Here is a 14,395-nt window from a genome sequence, read left to right on the forward strand (position 1 = left end):
TTTCATTTTATTAATAAGACCTTTTAAGATTCCTGATACAAAATACTCAAAATATGCTATTTGCTAATATGTTGTTAATACATTATGTGTTCTCAGACATGGTCATCTCTTTACCTTTGGCCTTTATGAAGGATCAAAGGGAAAGGTACATTATAGCAGTGGTTCTCAATCTTCCTAATACTGTGACCATTTAATACAGTTCCTAATGTTGTGGTGATCCCTAAGCACAAAATTATTTTCATTGTTACATCATAACTGGAATTTTGCTGCTGTTATGAACCATAATGTAAACATTTGTGTTTTCTGATGGTCTTTGGGGATAGCAACACACAGGTTGAGAACCACTGCATTATAGTGAAATTCAAAGCCTTGTAAGAATTTTAGAATTTCCTGAGCAATCATGTGGTTTTGTACAAGTATAAGAGAAAAAGAATGCATTAGTAACAGAGATCTTGGATATGCTGGTATTTTGTGCATTCCTTTCTTAAAGAGAAAAAAAAGGAATGTGATCTTGCTCCTTGCAGTCATAGTTTAAGAATTTCCAGGCTAAATCTTTAAATTTTGAAAATAAGACAGCCATTCATAGTTCCTCTACATTGGGTCCCTTAGAACATATGCCAATGGTCACTAGGGCTTCCTTACTCATTAGGTATTAGAGAACAACATCAAATTGCCATGAATAGCAATTTCATAGCATGCAAGTTCAAGGGAATATAATATACTGACTGTGAGTCAGAAAACCTGTTTCCTGCCTACGATCTATTCCTTAGTGGCTAACAAAGGCACTCTTCTATGTAAATCCATTTAATGTTCTCTTCCCTATCCACAAAGGGGTGTGTCTAGATTCATCTTGTACAAGTCTTGTGTATGCAATCACAACTTCTGTGAACTCATAGGCAACAGCCCTGTCATGTACAGAAAACATTGTTTCTCTGTAATCACATACTAAATCTGGCCTCTACAATCTATTTACCTTATCTCCTTACGCCTTGGGAAGAAAAGTGTAATATAAATGTCCCATGTAGGGCTTAACACTCTTCAGTCCTTTATTCTCTGCAATTGATCAATTGTACGCCTCTGTATTAAACACATTCTACTGCAAAAAGAAGCTTCTCTGATAAGGTGGAGAGATTTACTTCTCAATATGTATAGCAATTAGTCATTAGGAGTTGGTTTAATACTATGTCTATTTAGGAGAACAATAATAGTGGGGCCTATGACCTACTCTATCATGAGTTCTTGATCTCATTAACAGTACATGCATGAGTTCCACCTTGTGGAGCAGACTTAAACCAAATGAGAAAGTGGTAAGTTTACATCACTTATGGCATCAGTTTACATACCTTGCCACATCATTTGCTATTGTAGGTTATATGTTCCAGCTGGATAAGACTGTTCATAACTACACCCTCCACAGTATGTTGAGCACCTTGCAGTACTATGAAAGCCAGCCTATAGGAATGAGGCTTCTAGATCAGTGCCATCGTGACTCCTCCATGTTCTATGACTCAAGTATATGTGCACACTACAATTTAAGATTCATTTCACCATAGACTGATTCTAACTCTTGGGAAATAGTGCAATTTCCTAAAGTCTGAAATTGTGAGTAACTTTAAAGGTTACTGATATAACTCTACATTCTTAAAAATAAAAGAAAGTAACTTCAAACTGGGATCCATGTAAGTCATGAACTACCTAAGATTAGACATACGAATCCTTCATTTATTTAGCCAGTCATGGCTGAGTACCTACCAGGGAACCAGACACTATTGTAGGCCTACTGGATTTAACTCAGAATAATGGTTGTTACCTAACAATGGAAACTTATTGTGTGACAAGGACATACACGTTTTCTCTTTTCTGTTGGGTGTTCAGTTCAGTCCTACCACAATCATCTTTATAAAGGGACATGGCCTCTGGAGTAATTGATTTGCATACAGCCTACATTTCTTTCCAGCAAGCAGAACATTGGACATCTTTTGAAGTAATTTTCAACATTGTAGGTGATATAATTACATATGCTATTATTTTCTGTAGTAAAACTGACAAAATCCTCACCAATGTCATTGGAATTATAGAAACATTAGTTCCAGGAAGTTCTTTCAACGGAATCAAAATACCTGATGAAGATCTTCAGCTTAATTAAAAAATGTTCCTTTTCCTGACTGAAAGGTCAGTAGAATCAGCTAGGTACAGCAGTTTTAATTATTTACATACACAGTCATTCTCTAACTTTCTAAAAGACAAACACTTGCGGTCATCTTCTTTATAATACAGTGCTAGAAGAATGTTATTGTTATCAATTTCTGTTTCCACAGTAATTCTTATTTCTTAGAGTATTTTTTCCCAACTTACCATGTTACAAAGAAATTCTCATCACTGAGTCATTTGTCTATAATGGCCTAAAAGTGTGCTTCTATAATAATAGGAGATTAGACATTTTTGTACAATGTTTACCATGCACTTCAAAACAGTGATGCTATCAGGTACAGAGTTTGTTGGAAAACTTTGTTCATTGTAGCCTCAACTTTATTTTATAATTGACATTGCATGTTACATGGATAGATAAGTCTAGAGAATGGTCAATGATCCACATACATCCATCCATACACCATTCATATGGAGCAACAAACTGGTCACATGATTAATGCTCTGGTTTCTACATAGCTCAAGTTTGTTTTAGTTCCTTCAAGCTCCATTTCTCTGGTCACCTGTATCTCAAAAGGTAGAAACTGCATCAAACGATGGAGAGCTGCTGCTAGAGCAGTCTTCCAGGGCTGAAAACAGTGTTCGGAAAATACTTTCTGAGAGTAATATACACTTTCACTTGTTTTATTCTCATTGAGTGCTGAGGCCATTGAGTGCTGTGTGCTCTCTCTCCAGGGCTCTCTAGAATTGGAACATAGAAAAGGTATATTTAGCATTTACAATCTACTTACATAGATGCATTTCTGAAATTTTGCAAAGAAAATACACATTCTCCTGAAAACCACCCTCTGAATTTGGACTAGTTCTGAAAAGATTGTGTTGCTTAATAACAAAAGGAACATCTTAGGAGCCTCCAGAAGGCATTGATCTTGGCACACATTGTAACACAAAGGGAATGTTTGGCACAGTGTCCAGAACCTATGATGTCCTGGAAATGGAAGAGGAGGATGTCTTCAGGTTCCTTGTAGCAGGACTCACTCTGGGGACATCAACATTGTTTTTCACATGAAAATGTCTTTCCGCAAGAGGAAGGTGGTACACTTGCGTTCTCAATCTGAAGAGGGCCTGAGGGCAGCATCTGCTGACAGCTAGCAGTTAGTGATGCTGGCATCATCACCTCCAGGAGTATCAGCAGGCTTGCTGTTCACTGGAGCCTCTCCAAGGCTAGCTGTGTCACTCGTGGGACCTTCAGTATCCAGATCCAAGCTGGCTTCCTGGATCTACATCCTATGGTAGTAACTACCGCAAAGCTTATCACACAAGCAGCAACCTGCCTTCATTGCTCTGTGTCACACTGATTCTTCTCTAGGTTGAGTGGACATTACCATGCTACACAACAAGGAGCCCATTCAGTGGGTCTAATATGGCATATGCTGGCCTGGGGAGTTCTATACATATGCTGTTCACTCTGCATCAACACCCATGGGATGTTCATGGCTGGCCTGGGCTATAGAGACCTTAAGAAAACTAAGAAGAAAGCACAATTAGATGCTGAAAATGCTGTGAAGAAGGAGAAATTTCAGGACAAATGGACTGCACCAGATCCTAAGTACACTTTTCTTCTTTATGGGATAACAAACCAGTCTAACTTTATGCAGGGACCTACTAAGAACTGCAGTCCCCAGCTGGCCATGAAAGAATGATGTCCAGCTCCCACTGAGCAGGCCACTGAAAGGAGCAAGCACTAAGGGGGCTTAAGCTATTGTTCTGTAGATGTCTACTTAAACCAGAAACAAAATGGAAGAAGAAGAAGAAGACACACCAGTTTTCTAAAACTAAAAATAGAAATCAAATCCTCTGGAACAGTCTCACCAAAGGAGAGTATTTCAGTGCACATTCCACATTTTTGCATTTAGAGATTCCAGGCAATTTCTTTCAAGGAGCCTATGATACCAGTCTTTAGTGAGCAATATATTTATTCACCCCCTTGGCCTCTGTTTCCAGGCTTAGTCATTGGCTACACCATGGGCCTTGGCACTACAAATAGCTGTGTTCAGATCTGTTATGGTCAGTTATGAATCCTATTCTGGTTCTACATTGCTTTACTTTCTTTGGTGAAGTTTTAATTTATTCTTCATGCATTTTCATAATGTTCCAACAATTGGTAATATTCTAAACAGTTGTTTTAAGAATAGAAAAACAACTCATGGTCAGAACCCTTTAACCTGTTCATTGACTAAACTCCATTATTAGTGCCCCCCACCCTAGGCCTGGCATCAGAGGTTGTATAGGCTCTGTCAGTCAATTCCTTTTCCAGCTAGGGTTGCAATTTTTCCTACCTCTAACTCTCTCCATCATTCTGTCTGACTCACTCTCTGTAAGTAATTATAAAATAAACATGAGTGGATTCAAGTCTGGCAAGATATGTTAGTAGCTCACTTATAACAGGCAGCAAGGTTGAGAAGGACAGTGTCTTTGTCTGTGGATCTGTGAGGAGGGCACACCTAGGGTACTGACTCTGTTCTCACTCCATCGGGGTCAGATGACAAACTGGCCTGGCTTCCTGACCACTGACCTCAGTCCTTCAATTGAAGAGTGAGGAGGTGGACCAAAGTAGACTTGGTTTCTTGCTTCTTGCAGTTTGGCCTTTATTCTTTTACCATTTCTTTCAGGAAGCTCCTACATTTCTTTACACAAATAACCTTTAAGAATTAAGATTGTGCCCAGTCATAAAAAACCTTCTTTCCCCAGACCGTGTAATTCTATGGCCTGGGTAAGGCACAAATTTCATCTGTAGAACTGCCAAGTATTCTTTAATTCAAATTCCACACTGTGTGCCACTTTCCCTCTTCAGTTTATTCTTCCTAGGCATTATTTGAAAATGCTGAAAGTGCTCACCCTAACATTTCCCCACTATTTTCTGTGACCTGTGAAGAAGGCCAGGGTCTTGTGGTAATAAAACGTGTGTATGGAACCTGCACTCAGACTCTCTCGGTGTGTCTGCCCACTCTTCCTCAGTCGTGGAAAGGTGCTCTTCATTCAGGTTTCCTAATTAGAGACTTCTTTGCCCTCATGAATTTTATCCCAGTCCTACCAGCTCTGCTTCCCAACATACTCTTGATGTGAGTGTGTCACTACTTTGCACACCCACCATTAGCTCACACATGATATAAAACGTAAAAATCTCCCTTACTTCCTCCTAGAACTTGTCTTGTCTCCAATGTTCACTTGTGCCTAACCCCCACCTTAAAAATATGTCCACTATTGCCTAGAAGGTAACCCCTCAGAAACATTTCTCACACCACCCTGTAGCCAGCCTCACTATGGGCAATGCACATGCCCAAAGAACTTCAAGCAGCTAGCCTAACATCCTTTCTCAGGACTTCCTCCTCCTTCAGAGACTTCCCTACTTGCTTTCCTGAGACTTTTCAGTCATCATTCTAGGTCAGGTTAAAATAACATTGCTTTTGTCAAGTGTCCCCAGTTCAGTTCTAATAATATATGTATTTCCTCCTTTATATACACTTATTCTCTTCATATGGCTCTTTGTGTCCATTTATAAGGCAAACAAAGTAAAAAAAAAAAAAAAGAAAAGAAAGTTGCCAGGCAGTGGCAGTTTTAATCAAAGTACACACAGCTAGAGGGTTGGCAATGGGATGAACATTTTGTGCCTAATATTTAAGACCCACAGCACAGTGAGCTGTCCATTTTGATCAGAATTAAATTTTCTACTGACGGTTATCTGCTAGGGTGCCAAGGTGTTCTTTCTGAAAAGTTAGTTATTTAGTAGTGAGTCAGAGAAATTTGTGGTTTCTCTAGTATAGGAAAAATTACAAAGCATCATTTGCTATTGATGATCCACAAATTACAAGCTCTGCATAAAGAACATTAGATTTCTTTCCCCTGCCTTTGTATTTGAGTTTAGGATTCTGCTTCTTTGGCTCAGACAGTAATCACCAGTTAACAATGCTAATAATAATTAGTACCCTGAAATAATACAGCACCTTTATGTGTACCAGATACTGTATGGGATCTACAATCACCATAACAACACTGTCAGATATTCATTCTTAATTTTAAGATTATGGAACTAAGACTAAATTCATCTACCTAATAAATAACAAAAAGTGAATTATGAATCTGACTAACTACAAAGCCATGTCCAATCATATCACTAGGCTGCTTCTCTGAACCAACAACAACCAGCTGTAATTTTACTCATCTCTGGTCATAAATATCTCTTAACACATTTGTCTTTGTGACAGAGATGCAGTGACATTATGAGAAGTCTGTGTAAATTATACTATACTACTTGCAATGTTGAGCCAAGCACATAACCAGACACTTCTCCATAGTGTGTGTGTGTATGTGTGTGTGTGTGTGAGAGAGAGAGAGAGAGACAGAGACAGAGACAGAGATAGAGAGACAAAGAGACAGAAAGACAAAGAGTCAGAGAGATGGAGGTGGAGAGAGGGCTATTTGGAGCAGTCTCAATATTTGACCACCTCATCCTTCTGTATCATCCAGTCAGTGAGAGTTTATAGCCACCTTATCATTTTGGAACATATCAAATAAGGAAAAGTCCAAGATATAATCTCCATTTTTAATTGATAGAAACATGAAGAGAATTTAAGGTCTTACCATTTTATTATGGATAATTTCAAATATGCTCAGCAGTACAGAGGACAGCAAGCACCCAGGCTTCCATCCCCAGTTAGAACAGCATCATCTGATACTTCCCAAATACAGTACCAGCTCCTCCCTTGAGCAAATTTCAGGTGTATTATATCCGCAGCTATTTCAGAATCATTATGAACTCTCTTCAAATTCCATTTCATACTCCTAAAATGTAAAAGGAAGTCTTCATAGACATTAAGCATTCAGATGATATTGAAATATATTCAAAGTTTGCCCTCAGAAATATGTGTAGTTTTACAATTTTGTTCTATTTCCTGAATTTTAGAGAAGGTGTGTTTTAACAACGTATTTGGACCCCTAAGTCTGTGAACATCTACTTGTCACTTTTTTCTGATTGATTGATTGATATTTGATTATTTCTAATGGAATAGAAATGTAAGCCCGTGTCACACTGCCCTGGTGGTCTCTGACTGGCATAAACCGTGCAAGCCCATGTCACACTGCCAGAATCATCTTACAACTGTCAGTATTCATAGTCAGGTGTTTGTTCCAGAAACGTATTTGGAAGTGTGGAGTCATATCTGAGACCAACTTGAAGGACAAGGAGTGCTAACGGTTGCTGGACTTGTTGGACATCATTTCAAGGTGTATTTAGCCAAGAAATCTTAAACAAAAATCTTGATTATAAATTTTAATTTCTGAGTTGATTCATTTGTCATATATAACATATGCATGATATAATATATAATATTTTCAGAATGATAACAGCAATATTACCAAAAAGTACTTCCTTTGTTTGCCTTGGGATAACCTTAGTCTACATCCTAATTGGAACCAGGACATGGAAGCATGTTACTGAACTTTACAGTCTCTTGAAACTGTTTCTTAATTCTTGGCTAAACTATCAGCTCAACATAAAGTTTGCTTTATTAAATAAATATTTATTTTACTTTTAAATTTAGTTTTCTGGAAGAGGGAGGGCAGGATATTAGTGGGTAGTCTAGGCTAGCTTCAAATCCATAAGTCACTAAGTCTCTTGAGTGGTGGAATATAGGCATATGTAATGCTTGGCCATTCATGTAATCTTTATTTTAAATTCTAGATTTTTATCATTTTAATTCATTAATATAAAACATCATTATAAAGTCAGGTCAGTAAAATGGTATATCTTCTGAGAAGTCTAAGTGTGATTCCTCAACTCTTCTCTTACACTGCCTGCTTTGCCTGAGATATGACTGTTGAGTCAATTTTATGGTTTGTCTTTATAGATATACATTTAAGAAAATACATTTAATTATAGATTTTTCTGAGATTAAATAACTGAATAATATACATCTTACCTTTATTTAATGTATCTTGAAAATCACTAACAAATTATACAGTCTTTATTTTTAATATAATATTTTTACTGATCTTTTGGAATTTCATATATGTATACAGTATCTTTTGATCATATTTACCCCATTTCTCCCCAAACTCCTTCCAAATCTATCCTCATTCCCTTCAATCCACTCCTAACTTCACACTGACTTTTATTCCGTGTTCTATAACTCGCCAACTCTAATTTGTGCTACCCATCAATTCATGGATTTGGAGCCAAGTCCACCTCACTCTCAGACTACAGAAAAGCCTTCATGTTTCATTTAATATTTATAGCAACCAGTTGTTTACATGTGTATCTAGTAAGAAATACAGAATTTAGCTTAATACATGATATAAGAAGTAGATGCATACTTACCTGGCAGGGAAGATACCATGATCACAAAGGTGGTTCTCCCAGGGCGAGGCTTATCCATTGCACTCCAGATGTGCTGACCCCTGTGATTTCCCCCAATGCAGGAAACTCGACTGCATAATTAGTGGTAATGGGGGACTGTGTTTGTGCTCTCCCCTGAAAAAAAAGGAAGTAGATGCAATATTGTTTTCTTATATGATTGCCTATCCATTTGATATCATTAGACTTTTCATTTTTATCCTGACTTGGCTGAGATAATGCTTTATTATATTAGAACTATTTCTGAATTTTAAAACATATTATATTAATTTATTCACATCTATGGATGAGATGACACATATTGCTTTAATTATAGAGGCTCTAAAATGTATTTTAATCTGTTAGAGTTGGTTCCCCCTCGTGCACCTGTTTTCTAAGGATTCTCTTGAATGTTCTTGCCTTTTATGCTCTATCAAATACATCTCATAATGAATTTGTCTGGGTTCATAATAAAACACAGCAGCATTTTCACAAAGACTTCATTGAACTAATAAATTAACTTGGATAAAAGTGACAATTTTATTGATGATATGTCATGAAATCAAAAACCACGAATATACTTTTCTAATTATTTCAAATCTATTTTTGTGTATAATATTATAATATTTTCCTTACATATGTTTTAGAAATTGCTTATTTTTTTAATTCTTGTTCTATCATTGTGTGAGAGAAAGGATGGAACAAGAGAGAGAGAAAAGAAGAGAAGAGGAGAGTCTATGTGTTAAGGAAGTGAATCCCACTTTTGTCTGTAGTTTATGCATTTTGCAGCATCCCCACTTACCAGCTATATCACAGAATGCTCAGGCAGTGTATTAACCAGCCACAACAGCTGACGTTATTGAAAGTAAACTGTTCCACAATGCAGTGACAAAGTTCTTAAAAGATAGTACTTTCTTTAGTTTCTCCAAGATGAGGTGTCAAGATGCATATTGCCAAACAATGAGATATTATAAATTACATGTAACTTATTTTCATCTCCCCTATGTTTTTTTGCACAACTTGTTATCCATTACATTTTCAAAATCATAAAATTTATATAATTAGTGTTTCTTTTAAAAAAAAAAAAACTTGAAATTTTATTAGCCTCAAGATAGCATGTACTTGCAACCCTGGCCAAATTAACCATGACTTAATTTTCATTTTACCAAATAAACAAAATTTTCATTTGAAGAACTTGGTAATTTCCTTTTCATGGCTCTTTTTCCAGATTACATTCTTATGTCTCCCCTCTGAATTTTAGTAGCTGAAAATAACTTGGAGAGGGGCTTCCTGGAATCAGTCCAGTGCAAACAACCTAGAGAGCTATAGTTCTTTATATAAAATGGGCTATTGAAGTTTAATTATCCATTGGCTGATCCTCCAGGCTCCAAACTCATTCATTAGTTTCCAGAGATACACTACAGTGTAGTAAAGCACCTCTGGCTCTTGAAGATTTATCTCCAAAATTATATTTTGATATAAGTTATTGCTTTATGGTAAATTTTATTATTGTCCCCAGTTTTTCAATAGTGTATCATCTACATTTTTTTGCCATGGCTTTGTTATGTGTAAAGTGAACTTTCCCTTCCCTTGACCTTGTACTTGACCATATGATCCCCTGAAGTTGGTGGCATGAAGAAGAAAACAGAAATTTTCATTTCTAAAGCTAAAAATTGCAAAGGCTCACATTATCCCCCTTTCAATCTTACAATGGTAAAGGTTATGATCATTGAGTATCAAGGAGAATAAGAGACAAAGGCAGGTTGTTGTTGTGTATCAGTATCCTCCAAGATGAAACATTCCAACCTGCAGGAAAGTTCCTTAAAGCAAAAGGTAAACAATTCAAAGAAGCTCCAGGAAGTCCCTGAAACAGAACAGATTCACTAACGCCCCCAACCTCCCTCAAGATTAAAAAAAATAAAGATTGTTGAGAGTCACTTTCAGAAAAGCCAAGGTACAAAGAAGACTCTGAGACTAGACCAGCTAGCTGCTTGAAAGAAGCAGAAACCAGCTGAGCTGCCTGGAAAAGCCTGACGGAGGCACCTCAAAAAAACATTGTCCAATTTAGTGCTCTGCCTGAAGGCTGTTCAATGTGCTCCAGATTCCTAGTTTTGTGAGCTGTCTCTCAAGTTGGATGGGCTTTGACGATGTCATTTCTGCTCCTGAAAGTACCCCTGCATCTGTATGCTTGCAAGTAAAATCAATAGAAGTCGTTTCCCCAGCTTGGACTTTGGTGGTATTTGTACTTTGGTAATGCAAGAAATCTATAAAGTCTGCTTAAAGGGCAAAGGAATCCATTAGGGGAGGAAAAACTCACTGTACAGAACAGAACTGTCACAGGTTCTGGAATGCTAGGGCACAGTCTCATGTGGTCTCAGACATCTGAGGCAATCCCTCATCCAAGCCCAGGAAGGAGAGAAGAGAGCTGTCTGTATACAATAACCTAAACAAAAGTAGAAATACAACCAACAAGAACAACATCAAACAAGATATACATACTAAATCCAGAAATGTCAAGAACATAGTTAAATGGTGTGTTACAGAGATTACTCCAATTGCTGTCCTATTCTAAAAAATCTAATTTTAGTGTCTGAAATGACACTTAGCTAAGATATGAGAGGAATATAACTGTAACTATCTAGTCTTTAACACCATCAAAGACCTGAGAATAAACATAATAAAACCTGAGGAAACAAGAGATGCAAGCAAGCAATTTCTGAAAAAATTGCAAGAACAGACAGAGACAGTTAGTAGCTTGGACAGTCACTTAAAGTTTCTCAGCACTGTTGTGGCATCTATTTTGGCTATAGGCCTAGAATATCTGACAGACCATTTTTAGAAGCAGGAATTTTGAGAGACCATCTTAATCTGTCTTGGCAAGGTTCAGTAGTCACTTTTACTTATGTCCTGTTTATCTGGAAAGGACAGTGTGCATACTGTCAGCAGTTGAGGCAAGGGCAGTTCTTTGCCCAGCAGGCTATTTTGTGCCAAGAAGAAGACAAACTTCCAAACAGAAATGTCTTAGAAGCTTAACAGTTTGTCAATAGTGGATTGGTCCTGCCAGGAGCAATCATGTCTCATGTCAACAGACTTTTAAGTTATCAAAACATTTAAATGCCATATTCTCCAGGTCTGTGAAGTGTTTGAAGATTACCTATATGTCTGACATATGTTCTTATAAATCTGGAAAACCTAACTAACATAACTATGCATATGACAAGCATGGGTGACTATTAATCTGTAAGTCTTATCCACCTAAATAACCTAAGGACTAAGGCTTCATATTAACAAGGTAAACAGTCTGTAAACAGAGGTACAGTATAAGGACAATGACCTCAAAACTGTGACAATATACAAAATATCTTAAACTGAGGTAGAAATGTGTAGTGCAATACAATAACAATATCCTAAATATGTATTAATATACAAAATATCCTACATAGAGGTAGAACATATGTACAGTAAGGTGAATATAATTTTATATTTGTATCAATATACAAACTATTTCAAATAGTAGGAACATGTGTACAATATGACAATTATAGTTTTGAATTTGTATCAATATATTATCTTAAATAGTAATATAAAAATAGTTTACATTTGTATCAATATGCAAGAATCCATATCAGTGAAAATTATCTGAGGTTGATAGTTTGCTAAATTAGTTTACTAGTAGATATAATAATCTACCTTAATAGCTTATACTAATCTATTTATCCTTTTTTTTTTCCTTAAAGAGAATCCTGAGTCTAAATTTTATTTTTCCACCCCAGACTCTATAACAACTTATCCATAACCCTGAGAAAATGTAAACTTTTGGAAAGGGGACATTCTTTTTCTTTTTTAAATTGCTTCCTGCTGTTTAGGGGGCATCCTGTAAGAAAGCTAAATAGTTAAGTCTCAATAGGACTAGCTGTAATGTTTGTAGCTAGTTTTAGAGTAATGGGTAAAGTTATCTAAGGTTCTGGCTAGAAGTGTATTTTGATGGACCATCTCATTTTGGAACTGCCCTGAAGAGTTTGCAGTCCAAAGCTGATCTTTGAATAATGTTCTTAGGTACAACGACACCACTCTGGACCAGATAGAGTTGTTGTTGTGGGGCCCCATCTTCCTTCTGGAAAGGGATTGCTATTAGAAAGACTTATTTTTCACTGTGGAAAACTTGAACATTATTAATATCAAAATGGAAAGTTTGGATTTAGGATTATTCAAGGAAGGATTCCCAGAAATCAAGGACAAGCTTAGAAAGAAATAAAATCTTGACAACAATGGTCCCTAGATTATTGATTTTCTTCTGTCTCTTACCAGTTGGCTCTTCTGATATGAAATAGAATCTCCTAATTTTTCTTTTAGCTTGAGTTTAGAGAAGGAGAGAGCCACATTCCAACTCCAAAGCCAGATTGATTTATAATTGAATCGGGACCAAAACTATTCTAGTGTTAAAGAGATATGTTAGGCAGTGAGATATTACCCTGTAGAATATATTGGTCCTTCCTTTCTGCTTTAGACGTCTAGGTGTCCAAGGCCTTATGATTTCTTGAAAATGGGTATTTCCATTATCCTGTAAAGACAAAAAAACATAACCCTGCCCCAGCCCTTATTTGTTGAATTTTTCTTATGACTTGTAGAATTGTCACATCGATGGATGAGCTATTACTTCTCCTCATCAAGGGGTTTCTTCTGTTCAAACTGAATTTTTATTAATTTTGTTGGTATGCATAGCTTTTCTTCTCCTGCAGAAACCCCTCCCCCACCATAGGATGTATCCTGGTTTCCATCCCGAGGCCAACCTGTCTTTTGTGGGCTTCCTGTCTGGGCTGAGTAGACACATGTATTGCATTTCACAAAGAAAAGTCTTGTCATACAACAAGTTGCTCAGCTCTAGTTGGTTTTTGTTTTGTTTTTTAGTCTTTGAGGGCCCAACATCCAGCTCCAACATAAATGCCTGGGGACTTCTTCTTACTTATGAATGCCCAGCATTAGCTTGTCATTCTGGCCAGGTTTTCTAACTTAAATTAAATTATCCTGTTTCTCTTTAACTACATTTTACCTCTGGGCTTCTTACCTTTCTTTATTCTTTATGCCTTTCTTTCCTTCTTACTCTGTGGCTAGCTGTGTGGCTGGGTTTCAGGCCCCCAGGGGTCATCCTCTCCTCCTTTTCTTGGTCTTTACCACTTGCTCTCTTCCCTAGATTTCTCCTCCTATTTATTCTCTTTGCATGCCAGTTCTACCTATTCTTTCTCCTGCCTAGCATTGGCCATTCAGCTCTTTATTAGACCAATTGGGTATTTTAGGGAAACAAAGTAACACAACTTTACAGAGTTAAACAAATGCAACATGTAAGAATGCAATACATCTTTGTATCATTAAACAAATATTCCACATCATAAACAAATGTAATACATCTTAAACTAATATCCCACAACACAGCTCCTCCATGGATCTATAATGTTGAGATGAACTTCCTTTCCTGCTCCAGACAGAACTGGAGTCACATATAAAAGCCCAGAAGATACTCTTTGTGAAGATCTTCCCTACCTGTGGATTTTATTAAGACTTGAATATTTTTTTGTTGAAACACAGTCTTGCTTTATAACTATGGTCAGCCTGAAACTATGTAGACCAGGCTGGCCTTGAACTCATAGAGATTGGCCTACTTCCATGTTCAACAGGACCTGAATGTCTTTATATCAACAATATTGGACTTACTTACACCTTGTATCCCCTGCTGATGTCTTTATTCCTTAAGAACAGGAACATTATCTTCCCAGCCAGACCTAGCATTGTCTGTAGTACTTGGGAAACCATGGAAGGGATTGGAAAGACAAAAGTTCAAGGAGACTTTTGAAAGTCCAT

At 37.0% G+C, this 14,395-nt stretch overlaps 1 long non-coding RNA gene and 1 other non-coding gene across 2 annotated transcripts; one reads left to right on the plus strand and one right to left on the minus strand.

Moving 5' to 3' along the window:
* Positions 1 to 6,825: 6,825 nt before the first annotated feature.
* Positions 6,826 to 10,970, minus strand: LOC118577333. Its single transcript, XR_004944192.1, has 3 exons — positions 10,857 to 10,970; positions 8,525 to 8,677; positions 6,826 to 6,990 (listed from the first exon to the last, which is right to left on the minus strand). It is a non-coding gene; the product is annotated as an uncharacterized LOC118577333 (long non-coding RNA).
* LOC118579046 lies at positions 8,517 to 8,680 on the plus strand. Its single transcript, XR_004944413.1, has one exon. It is a non-coding gene; the product is annotated as a U1 spliceosomal RNA (small nuclear RNA).
* Positions 10,971 to 14,395: the final 3,425 nt, after the last annotated feature.

The sequence above is a fragment of the Onychomys torridus genome, chromosome 2 (assembly GCF_903995425.1).
Source record: "Onychomys torridus chromosome 2, mOncTor1.1, whole genome shotgun sequence".
NCBI lineage: Eukaryota > Metazoa > Chordata > Mammalia > Rodentia > Cricetidae > Onychomys > Onychomys torridus.